This window comes from Protopterus annectens, chromosome 9.part0 (genome assembly GCF_019279795.1).
Source record: "Protopterus annectens isolate FY-2018-M chromosome 9.part0, PAN1.0, whole genome shotgun sequence".
NCBI lineage: Eukaryota > Metazoa > Chordata > Ceratodontiformes > Protopteridae > Protopterus > Protopterus annectens.
This window is the reverse complement of record NC_056743.1, coordinates 805,576,544-805,589,541: the sequence shown is the minus strand read 5'-3', so window position 1 is coordinate 805,589,541 and position 12,998 is coordinate 805,576,544. Positions and strand designations below refer to the sequence as shown.

The window sequence follows — 12,998 nt, the reverse complement described above, 5'->3', positions numbered from 1 at the left end:
GCCTTAGGAGAGGATGAGAGAAGACAGGTGGATCAGTATTGTATTCTGCTGAAATTGCTAAAGCATGAATTTTTATGAAAGAGTAAGAAAGGCCATTATGGAGCATGTTTGCCAAGTGTTCCAGGATATGTGCCATGCTCATCACTGTGGCATCTAGGCCCTTTGCGGTGTTCCAAGTGTGGAATCTTTTCCATTTTGCTGAATATGTCTTTCTCGTGGAAGGTCTGCGAGCTTCCATGATGATATCCTTCACGCTCTTGGATAGCTTTTCCTGGTGAGGAGTCAAGGTATTCTCCAGGCTGTCAGCTGCAGGGTTTTCAGGCTGGAGTGCAGAGTTTTGTAATTGTGCTGTGTCAGAAGGAGTGTCCATAGTGGTAGAGGCCACGGTTTCGTGTGTGACAGGCTCCGTAACAGTGGGTACCAGTGCTGCCTTGGCCAGTCCGGGGCTATTAGAATCACTTTTGGCTGCTCTGTCTTGATTTTCAGTAAGACCTTGGTCATTAGTGGGAGTGGTGGAAATGCATACACTGTTAGAGTATTCCAACTGAAAGAGAGGGCATCCACTTTCCATGCTTGTGGGTGGTATGTCCTTGTGCAGAATTTCTTCAGCTGATGATTGTGGTGGGAGGCAAAAGATCTATGTCCGGCCTCCCCCATGATTGTGTTATCTGAAGGAAGATGTCTGGGTGCAGCATCCATTCGTGTGGGTCCATGGTATTTCTGCTTAGGCTGTCCGCCAGTATATTGTCTTCCTGGCACAAACTGGGATTGCAGCTCTATATTGAGTTTTAGGAAAGTTCCCAAAGATTCATTGCTAGTCTGCAAAGAGGGTAGGAATGGGTACCTCCTTGCTTGTTTATGTACCACATAACTGTGGTATTGTCTGTCCTTATTAGCAGGTGGCCTTGATGTAGAAAGAGCTTGAAGGCCTCGATTGCATGAATCACTGCCAGCATTTCCTTTTGGTTTATGTGCATGCGCAATTCTTTCTGAGACCATAGACCTTGGATGCATCTGTCCTCCATATGTGCTCCCCATCCATGGTCTGAAGCGTCCGAGGTAATGGTTTGGCTGGTTACTCGTTTGCGAAGGCAGGCCCTGTTTGACTGGCTTGCTTGGGCCCACCACAGGAATTCCTTTTGAAGGCATGGAATGAGTGGTATCAAAGCTTCTAGGCTGTGATTGTGCTGAGACCATAAACTCCTTAGGTACCATTGTAGTTTTCTCATATGCAGCCTTGCTTGTGGAATCAGAAGAATGCACGATGCCATGTAACCCAGGGCCTGCAGGATTTTCCTTGCAGTCATCTGAGTTTTTGTTAGATTTTTGAAGTAATCCGGTAGTTGTCTGTTTTTCTTCTGTGAGAAAAGCCATTTGGGTGGTTGTATCTAGTTCCGCACCCAGAAAAGTTATTCTTTGGGATGGCACAAGTCTTGACTTGTGAATGTTGACTGTGTATCCCAAGGCCTGCAGTAGGTGGATGGCATAATTCAAATGTTTTTCCAAAGCTTGTTGGCTGTCCGCTTGTATAAGGCAGTCGTCCAGATACGGGTATATTTGAATCCCCTGAAGCCTGCAGTGTGCAATTACTGATGCTAGGCATTTCGTGAATACTCTGGGCGCAGTAGATAAGCCAAAGGGCAATGCTGAGAATTGATAATGCTCTGAACCTGCAATAAATCTGAGGTGTCTTCTGCAACTTTGTCTGATAGGGACATGCAGGTATGCCTCCTTGAGGTCTAGAGTTACCAGCCAAGACCCCTTGCCCAGCATGGGAAGGAGTTGCTGTAGGGTCAGCATTTTGAATTTTGGCACAATGAGATAAGTATTCAGTGCGGACAAATCGAGAATAGGCCTCCATTGTTTTTCTTTTCTTGGGACAAGGAATAGTCTGGAATAAAATCCTTGGCCTTGTTCTGCGAGAGGAACCTTTTCTATAGCTTTCATATGCAATAGGATGGCAATTTGTTTTAAAGCCTCTGCCCTCTAATTTGGTGGCAGGTTTGGCATTCCCTTTCTTTCTGGTAATGTATGGAAATGGAACCTGTATCCTTTGTCTGTTATTTGCAGTGTCCATTTGTCCCTTGTAATACTGTGCCAATTTTTTGAGAATAAAGACAACTTTCCGCCCAAAGGTGCTTTAATTGAGCCCTGGTCGGCGGGGTCAAGGTGAAGTCATTGAGTCTGTCCTTGTGCAGCAGTTGTTGGACCTGCACTACCTCTCTGGTTAGGAGGCTGCCATTGACGTCCTCTGTAGGAGCCTCTAGCTTGCCCTCTACCTCTGGCACGCCTGTTCTTGCCTCTCTGAAATCTCTCTTCTGGAAAGGACCAATTCTTAGAAGGCCAATTTCTGCTGAACCTTGGTGGTTGTACCTGGAGGAAATCTTTGACTGTTTGTACAGATTTTGCCTTTTCCTCAAATTTCTTTAAGACCTCTTGAGCAGTGGAGCCAAATAACTTTTGCTTTTCCAGTGCAGCATCCAGAAGCTTAGCCTTAACATGATCTGGCAGAGATTGTTCCTTCAGCCAGGCATGTCTACGTATGACTGCACCTGTCATTGCTGACCTACATGAAGCTTCCAATGCATCATAACCACACTGCAAGAAATGGTTGCTAACCTGTTGTGAATTATGTACCAGATCCTGAAGTGATTTATGATCTAGGGGTTCAGGCGAAGACAGTTTTTCTGCAATTCATCTAACAAATACTCTAGGTACTGTATCATATGAAATTGACAATTTAAAGCCCTCATAGACAGAGTGGAAGAAGTGTACACTTTTTTACCCCATCTCTCTAAAGCCCTGGACTCCCTTTCAGAGGGGAGTGGATTTTTAGAAGTGGCAGCTGCAACCCCTTTAGGACCCTGGGAAATAGTTTCTGGGTCAGCAGAGTGGGCCTTGTAAAGGAAATTATGTGAGTCCGGGACCCTGTAGTACCTATCGGGTTTAACAGGAGCCGGAGGAAGGGTGTCAGGGTTAGTGCTAGACTCAGAATACACATCATCAATGACACTTAAAACAGGAGGAATAGCCAAAGGTCTATGCTGAGGTAAATGAATAAAGTCCTTAATCTCTTCCTGGAATAGGAGAATTCCTGGCCCTGCCATTGGAAATGCTCTCTCATGGAGTGAAGGGTCTCCCCAAAGGACAGCTCTTCAGGAGGGGAGGCAGAGGGAATAGATTCCTCTGCATCAGAATCCTCGTAGGCCGTGAAGGCCTCCTCCTGGTAGTCTGATAGAGCAGAGCCATCAGAGGCCTCAGAGGACTGAGGTTCAGCAGACTCAACCCTGGGCCTTTTGTCTAGTGGGGGTTGAGAGCCCCTGTCCGGATGAGGCTGAGAGCCCCTAATTAAGGAAATAAGATCCTCAGCCAAACTTAGTATCTGAGAACCTGTAGTGGATCCCTGAGAAATAGACTTGTGAGGCAGAGTTTTTTGTTGCTTAGCAGCTTTAGCCCTAGTGAAAGCTTTTATGGACATGGATGCAGGGGGCCTGGCTGCCCCACGTGCTGGAGTAGTTTTGTCTAGGGGAATGGTGTCGGTAGGTTCCTGAGCACCGATTTCCAAGGGTAATTCTATAACCGACTCAGAAAAGGCCTCCGGGACCGAGTTTGTCGGTTGAGCGGTTTCTACGGACGGAAGTACCAAGGACTCTTTCAGCCGAGACCGAGACACTCGCGGCAGGACTAGGAGCGGTTTCAGCCGAAACCACGGTCCGTGTGTGTCGGTCCTTGTCCTTCCGTTTCTTGGTTAAATGAGAAGTCGGAGTCTCCGACGGCATTTTATAAGAGAAACTAGCCCCAAAAAATTCCTCTGCAAACTCCGACCGACGCCTAAGAGTGCGTCGATTAAAGGAGGCACAGGCAGTACAGGCCGAGACGTCGTGGTCTGGGCCTAGGCAGGGGAGGCAGTAGGAATGGAAATCCTTATGAGGTATTTGTTTCCCACAAGTCAAGCAATTATTAACTTTAAGCGTATGATCTGACATCCGCTGAGGCAAGAAAGAGTCCCCAACGGGGTTACTTAGCTTTTTGAAGTCTTCGGTAGCTGAAGTTACAGGAGCTGGCCGACCGACACTTGCGAACTGCTTCTGCTTCGGGCACCACGCGGCAAGAAAGACTGAGGAAGATGGCGTCGGCTGACACTTTTATACCCCAGGCGCTCTGACGTCAGGGAAGGGGCGACATCAGCCGACGCCGGACCCAGACTTTGGAATCCGGCCGACCAAAGGGCTGCCTGAGGCAGGACAACCCATATGTAAGGACTGCAGATGCATCCTTGAAGGACATCAAGATTTGTAGTCTTGTTTGGGGCCTAGACAGACCAGGCACTTGGTGCACAAGTCCTTGTATGGAATTTGTCTACTGTGGTCGCACTTAACCCTCGTAGCTGATATCCAACAACAATTAATACACAGTCAAAAGTTTAGAAAGGATCTCAACGGAGCACTTGTCTAAATCAGCCAAGTTACAGTACCAAACAACCAAATGATAGCAGTCTACTGGGTCCAGCGACAACTGTTTGTGTTAGCAGCCAGACAGTGTGAAGATCTCAAACACGTCGGTTTACATATCCCTATGCCTATGAGCTGAGGTCACCATCCAGACATATGCCCTTGGGAAGGTAAAGCTTTGGTACCCTGGACGGATGTCAGTGGACAAGTCATCTGTTATGAATACTGCAACAGTGATTTCAGTCAGAATATCTGGTCATGGAGCCAGGCACCCCTCTTATACCTTGACATCCAGATGTCATTCTTCAGATGTCTGTTGGCTGGGGGATGATGTTTGTTTGTGTCTCTCGGCTTTTCCCGGTTAGGGGTCACCACAGCGGAACTCCGGTCCGCTAATGATTGGCAGTAGATTTTTATGTGCCAAGTTTACCAGCCCTGACGCACAACCTTCAACGAAGGTACGCCCATTCATGCATGTCTCCACACAGAAGACGTTCTAGCTGAGAATCGAATGGCACAACGTCTTGCTGTGAGGTGACAATGCTACCGCAGCACCACAAAATCGGGCCAGTCCTGGGCTTCTGCATGGCAGGAAGACCCAAGAATCAGTACTGAAACACACACTATGAAGATAATCATGCTGAATTCTGTCCAATGATGAAACACAACCTAACCAAGAATCCATAAAGAAGGGCTGTTTGCATTCAGTTTTGCTTTTTCATGCTTGATTACTGCAGTGAACGAGTGCACATGAATGAAATCAACAAGATTCTAAAATTACATGCCTAGCTAACTTGTAAGAAATCTATACACGGAAGTTGGACTGAATGGCTGTTTAAACATGGCAGAACAGTTTCAAGGTAATAAAAGTGCACTGCATTAGGTCTCTACACAGATCCACTAAAACAGTGTGCACATATCTGCCAGATATAGCTTCAAAGGTCCACTGCAGTGAATACATGTTAAAGCACACAAAGCAATGTAAATTTAATCCTTTCAGGAGAAATCAGAAAAAGGCCTAATAAAACATAAGAGATCAGAAAGCAAAGTCCTGAAGCAATGCAATGCCAAGGAAGCCTAATCCAGACAATTAGGTTGAATAAAGAAATGGGTAACAAATGGTTGCGGCACAAATGTCCACAACAGACACACTACTGAAATAGGCAAGGAAGCAGCTACACTCCTAGTAAAGCCCATTGGTGGCCAGCCACTCACTGCAAAAACACAATGCAGTTTAGCAGGCCACCCAGAAAGGGATTGTACAGCTACAAAAACTTAGTTTTAATTGGGGCAAATAAACAGGATCAACAAACTCGCGCTCTGTTCCAAGTAGAATTTGGGCCTGGTGTAGAAATAACAGGTATAAAAAGTTCTTTCTTCCTTTGAATTCCATTCCAGGAAAGAAAGTGAAGAGATGAATGCGGTCGGTTAGGAGGAAATGCAGATTAGTTCTAGAAGACCCATCTAGCCCCTATGAAAGGCCAAATGATGTACACCATAAATAACAGCCTGCAACTCTGCCAACCTGTAGGCATAGGTAAAGGCCACAAAGAACAATTTCCAAAAGACAAACTTCAGGTCTGCCAAGCCACCTTATTACAAGTAAAGGAATTGTAATCTGGACACTTAAAGGCTACACAGATAGCATCCTTCAGGATAACATTTACAGTAGGGATGAATGCAATCTTCATCACCCTTCTCCAAGTTCTACCAATACTGGTCCACATATTATTGTAGGGAAACACAGGAGCTACAAGACAGTTAACAGAGGACATCACAAGACAATTTTTCCAGGGGAACAGACATCTGTGTGGCAGCAAGAGGGTAAGGGGAATTTCATTCCATCAGTCAGGAAAGTAAGGACCTCAGTATCTTCAGAATCCCCTTCTCATGAGAAGCTTGAAAGAAATGAACATAATTCCCTATACCCTAACTACATGCAGTGGGAGAGTTGATCTGATTCAAGGGTAATGAATGAATAGCAGTTGTGACACAGGGCAGAGACAGTACGAGTGTCAAACCATTCTGCCTGAATATACTTTTCCTCAAGAGTCATGTCACTTTACATCAAACAGAAATCACACCAACACAGGAGGTGCCTCCACTATACTAACTCGTGTAGAAGGATGTGCACAATTCTCCTAAATTTTGGCTTTTGAGCCTTTACTAGCCTGGAGGGCAGATGAAAGGAGAAGACCCACAAGAAGCTAACCACAGTCTTCAATGAAAGACTCAAGACTTCGCTCTACATAAGCTGAACGACCATGGTGGTGTTCAAAATGGTTCAGCAAAGGAAGGATGACAATGACAACCCTGCACTCTTCTCCTCAAAATTGTTACAGGGATGTAGTTTTCCAACTTTGATACCAGGAGGAGAGAAACATGCAAGAAACTACAAGACTTTGCAAGGAGTGGACTAGGAAGAATGACTGACTTTTGAACCCTTACATTCTCCCACCTAGTTGACCCTGGCCTGGAATCATGCAACAAATCTTCCTGTTGATCTCAGAACTTAATACCATCCAGAGATGCCACCCTGCACGAAGTGATGCAGGCATCTATCTGATGTAGTCTTCTCTATGGAGCTAAGCTGAAGTGCTGACATCTGTGGAAGTTCTTATCATATGCTTCTACCAAGCAGATCAAACAGTGATACTGCTGGCCCATCACTGTAATCTGATGACTACATGCATACCTCAAATATTTTGCTGATGTATTGCACATAGGACCGTTATAGTAACATAGATTAGAAATAACAAAAGAACTGTGCAAGCATCAAAAAGGGAGGCACAGAGGGTAGAGTGCACCATCCTAACCTAGTGTAATAATGACATGTACAACAAATACTCAAGGATGGAGATTTTCAAAACTCAGCTGAGTTGGGAAGACCAAAAGTGGAAATCTCAGTCATCCGCTACTGAAACCTTCAAAGTCAGACCAGCAGCTGTGTGACGTGCTCACAAATCAACCTGGATCTATGAGAAGATTGCTCAAGCTGCCGGTCTGCAAGGGACTACTGCTGTCTGGTTCCAAGACTGCCAGGCAGCTAAAACTTCCAAGGCTAGTTAAAAAAAGAAAATATAGTCTTGTCTGATGGAAGACTTTAATCCGCCCTATCTGGGCAAAAAAACCCCTGCATCTTTCCCTTTTTGCTGTCACCATGGTTTCACTTGCACACCAAAATAAAGCTCTTGAAAGAAGGTATTAAGCAAAAAATTACTTTACTGCACATAACACTACCCATCTTAAACATGCTAGTGGTAGCATCTGTAAAACCATAAAACATACTGGTGATCTATAAATGCTCCGCAAGACAAAAATGGCCAATGTCTGTCAGCATAACTCATTTTATGCACACTTTTCAAACACACACCAATTTTACCCTTACCCTTCTATTTCCTGCATCATTTGTCCTCTGGACACTACTGAATACACTCTCCCAGTTCCCACAAATTTTAGATGTTTATCATTAGGTTGCTTTTACAGTAGCCTAAGCTATACACAATGTATCCTAACAAGGATCAGCTCTGACCAGCTTCCAAAACTTTAGGACACCTTCCATGCACACTACACATCATAAATCACAAAAGAGAGCAGTACAGTCAGTGGCTAGGACACCATAACTTCAGAACTTTCTTTTCAAATTGTACTCTTTCCTAAAGGCTTTAAGTTATCAGTCTGCTAGAACTTCACTAAGGCTGGGCTGATAAGTACCCCCCACTGGAGAATAACGTCAGCTTCATTTTTTTTTTTGAGAAAAGTTGTTCTTGCCTCTAGGTAATACCTTTGACACAACTGGTGGTTATGGTGGCAGCCATCAAGAATTTTCATCATGGCTCCCTGTGAGAAATGCCTTTCAAATATTTCATTTTTTGAGGAAAAAGGTTTACTTTTTTGTAAAGAAATTTGTGGTTAGGGGCTACAACTTGTGGTTTTGGGGACTGTCAAACTTTTACCTTAAAACTTATTTTCTAGTGAGGTTACTTCAGCTATCCTAAGCTCTGCTACCTGTTCATCAGTGGCCTTTTTTTTTTTTTTTTTTTTTTTTTTAAACTACACAGACTGTCCCGAGTCCCTATGGAGATTTCCTTACTAAAAAGGCAAAGTGTCACTTTTCTGTCAAAATGTTGTTTGGTGGCTAACAATGAAAAAAAATTACTTCATAACTTAACCTTTCAGTCAGGGGGTAAAAGACGAAGCACAGCTAGTTATTTGTCAGACACTTTTGCAGCAAAGACATTTCCATGGGTCCTAGTAACTAGATCGTTCCCTCCCTCAACTGCAAGAAGTTGTTATTCCAGGCTTTTGTCTTAGCTTTGGCTTCCCCTTTGTCTCAGCTACTGATGGATGATCCCACTCTAGCCATCTGCTGTTCTTTGGACCATACATCATTTTCTCCCAGTCCCTCTGGTGCTACTTCTCGTGAAGTCTCCAAGGACCAGGAGGCATGTCCGTTCTCTGCTGCTGTTCAGCCACCTTTATCGGGTAAGGGAGAACCACTCTTGCTGGCATTTCAGATTCCAGTGTTGGGGTTTGACCCACAAGAGTAACCTTTTTTTCATAATCAAATGTCTCTCAACCTAGATCTCCCTTTTCCTTTACAGTTCCTACTAAGTTTAACCACAGATGTGTCAGGCATTGCCCTGGGTAGCTGTGCCCAAGAGGATGAAAGTCCAGGGCCTTTGGAACAAGCAAGACAAATTAAAACAAATATTTTTTTTATGGAAGGATGGCTGTAATAAATGCTTTCAAACCTCTAAACCATCTTTGGCCTCCAGTCTGACTGTAATCGCAGACAATACCAAAGTTATGAGGAACATAAATAGATGGGAACAAGGCTCTACCCCCACCCCTTTTCTGACTAGTTATGGTAGCCTGGCAACTAGCAACTCAGCACAATCTATCTAGGCTACCTTCGCTCTGTAAGAGAAAACATTATTGCAGTCAAGTTGTCCAGGCCAAGACAGACCCTGAAGAATGGAAGCTATACCACCTGTGGTCTTCCAGAACTGATCCATCTGTGGCAGACTCTAAAGTACATCTGTTTACTTCCAGCCACTATGGAAAGTTAAAGTTGTTCTGCTCTAGGACTCCTTGAACACAGGCCTGCAAGACAGATGCCTTTTCATTCCTGTTCATGGGGAATGTTCCTGTAGGCTTTTGCACCATTTCCTCAGATATCTGAGGCACTTCTAAAAATTCAGATGGACTCCCCAAAGATAGGTGTGTTCACTCCCTTTTGGTGCAGGCAAGAATGGGTCTCCCTTCTTCTGAAAATGGCCAAGGGCAATTACCACAAGCTTCCTCACAGAATGGACTTAATCACACATGACAGGGGTTGGCTGATGCATCCTAAGCTTTACCTTATTCAACTGACTGCCTGATGACAGAATTTTACTAACTTTCATGATGTTTTTTTAAAGAGATGCAGTGGTATTAAAGGAGGCAAGAAATATGCTGCTAGAAAAAACATATATGGGTAAGTGAAAATAATTTCTGGTTGGTGCCAAGACAAGAACCAGGATCCTTGCAACTGTTTAGGGCATATGTGTTGCTACCCAAGGGTGTTAAGGGCTATCCCTCTCCCAGAGTTTCCACTTCCATGAAGTGAAAAAAGAAAAAAGCTCTAAGACAAAATCAAAACTGTCTTTTGAAAAGATAAGATATTAAACTGTGTGTGTGTGTGTGTGTGTGTGTGTGTGTGTGTGTGTGTGTGTGTGCGTGTGGTGGCGGTGGTGGGGATTCCATAGGCGTTTTTTCCCAAGACAATGCAATTCCAAAAGAGTAAATGCACACATCACACAGAGGGCAAAGGAGGTTCTGTGTTAATGTGGTGCTTACATCAGCCATCAAGGGAGGAGTTAGGGATGGGGAAAATTTGTCAACCTGCTTAAGACCCAGGATAAAGCAGATCATTGAAGAGAGTCTGCCTACCAGCAGAGGTGAGGCAGAAAATGCACCATCTGTTCCAACACTGGGAGATATAGCCTGATTCTCCAGACTGGCAGGACTGGGTGCCCTACTTGCAGCAAGGGCAAGACAGAATGGATGCCTAAGGGCCTCAGTCTGAGATGTAACCCTACCCCCCTGGCTGTGATGATCATCCACATCTGCAGTGAACTACCAGATTGAAGGTATTGCTAGAAAGGCACAAAAGCAATGTCTGCCTGGACAATGCTCCATACAGTTGATAGACCTACTGTGGAAGGTTCAATGGCTGGCATGCACAGGCAGCAGAAAGCATCTGGGGAGAAAGAGAGACTTTATTACAGTAACAATTGCTCAATTAAAGTAACCGTCCTTGCTGGGTCCCATGGAGGGAGTTTATGTTCTCAGCAATCAGAAACTGGCATACATCTTTCAGGAAATTCTTGAGCCCATGGATAGAGGCATTCCCATGACAATACACATTCTGTTGCATCATCTTTCACATGTGCCAGTTGGCATTTTGCTACTACTGAGCACCTTCCTGCAGATTAACAAAGACATGGCACTCTACTGCTAAACAGGAAGTACAGCAATATACTTCAGAGATTGCAACAGCTACAGACAGTTGAAATAACCACCTATCAAAAAGGGGTCTTCTGTATATCAACTAATACATTAAGACCATATCTATTATCTTTAACATTAACAAGCATTCCTTATGAGCACTGTGACTACCTGAATTCCCAAAAGTACAGTTTTGTACCTACCATAAATGTAGATGTCCGATAGATATGCAACTGCAGTCCTGACATATGGGCTGTCCTGCCTCAGGCAGCCCTTCGGTCGGCCGGATTCCAAAGTCCGGGTCCGGCGTCGGCCGATGTCGCCTACTCCCCGACGTCAGAGCGGCTGGGGTATAAAGGCATCCGCCGACGCCATCTTCTTCAGTGTTTCTTGCCCCAGATGTCAGGTGCCCTCCAGAGAAGGCTAAATTTGGTGAATGGATAAAAAATTCCAGACATGCACAGCAGTAATAAACAGATACACCATAACAGATATCCCCAGCTAATAGAGGAAATGGGGAATGGACCCAAAAGGAAAATTGCAGAGGGGTAGGAGGGAGAGAAAACCTGACTGCAGTTGCATATCTATCGGACATCTACATTTATGGTAGGTACAAAACTGTACTATGTCCTTCAAGAATGCAACTGCAGTCCTGACATATGGGTTGAATACCATAGCCAAGCTGGGGGTGGTAGGATCTAAGAAAGGGATGGTGTAGCTAAAATGCCCTGCAGGACTGCCGAAGCAAAGCCTGCTCGGGATCTGGAGTATAAAGGCAGGTTGTAGTGTTTGGTAAATGTATGCACGGAGCTCCATGTAGCAGCCTCTAGAATGTCCTTTGTAGCCACTCCTCTTAGAAAGGCTGTGGATGTGGCTATAGCTCTGGTGGAGTGTGGCCTAATATTGGCTGGTCCACCTTTTCCATGGAAAGAGTAACAGAATCTGATGCAGTGTCCAGTCCATTTTGAAATTGTTTGTTTGGAGATTGCCTTTCCTTGCACTCCAGCAGCATAAGCTACAAATAATTGGTCAGACTTTCTGGTGGTCTTTGTTCTGTCCAAGTAGTAGCGTAATTGTCTGTGTATGTCCAAAGTGTGCAGCAGCTTTTCCCCCCTATTTTGAGGGTTGGGAAAGAATGTAGGCAGGTGAATTGCTTGATAGACACCCTGGATATCACTTTTGGCATGAATGAAGGATTGGTTCTTAGAGAAACTCTGTCCTGATGAAAAATGAGAAAGGGAGGTACTGCCATCAGGGCCTGTATCTCCGAGACTCTTCTTGCTGAGGTAACTGCCAACAAGAAAAACGTTTTCCAGGAGAGAAATTGCATTTCTGAAGATGCTGCTGGTTCAAAAGGAGGAAGAGTTAATTTTTCCAAGACGAAATTGAGGTCCCATGCAGGTACTGGTGGTTTTCTGGGAGGTTTGATATTCTTTATCCCTCTTAGAAACTGTCTTAGCAAGAGATGTGAAAACACAGGTGGGTCACAGTTGTATTTTGCTGAGATTGCTGAAGCGTGAATTTTTATGAAAGAATATGAGATGCCACTATGAAACATTTCTGCCAAGTATTCTAATATCTGTGGTATGCTCATTACTGATGCATCTTGACCCTTGTTGGCATTCCAGATGATGAATCTCTTCCATTTGGCTGAATAGGTTTTTCTGGTGGAAGGTCTGCGTGCTTCCAGCAAGATTTCTTGCACTTGTTCGGAAAGAGAGGTATGGGAGAAAATCATGGAACCCTCCAAGCTGTCAGTTGCAATGTTTGCAGGTTTTGATGAACAGTCCTGTAATTGTGCTGTGTTAGAAGCAGAGGCCATTGAGGCAAGGGCCACGGTTTGGTGTGAGTTATGCTCAGTAGCAATGGATACCAGTGCTTCCTTGGCCAGTCTGGAGCTATCAAAATTCCTTTTGGTTGTTCTGCTTTGATCTTCAGTAACACCTTGGTCAGTAATGGTAGAGGAGGGAATGCATAAATTGTTAGGGAATTCCAGCTGAAGGAGAGGGCATCCATTTTCCAGGCTAGAGGATGGTGCGTCCTTGAACAGAACTT

At 44.6% G+C, this 12,998-nt stretch overlaps 1 protein-coding gene across 2 annotated transcripts in view; it reads right to left on the bottom strand.

Moving 5' to 3' along the window:
• TFCP2 (transcription factor CP2) overlaps window positions 1-12,998 on the bottom strand; it is a 1,028,615-nt gene that overhangs the window by 512,857 nt on the left and 502,760 nt on the right. The window lies entirely within an intron of this gene.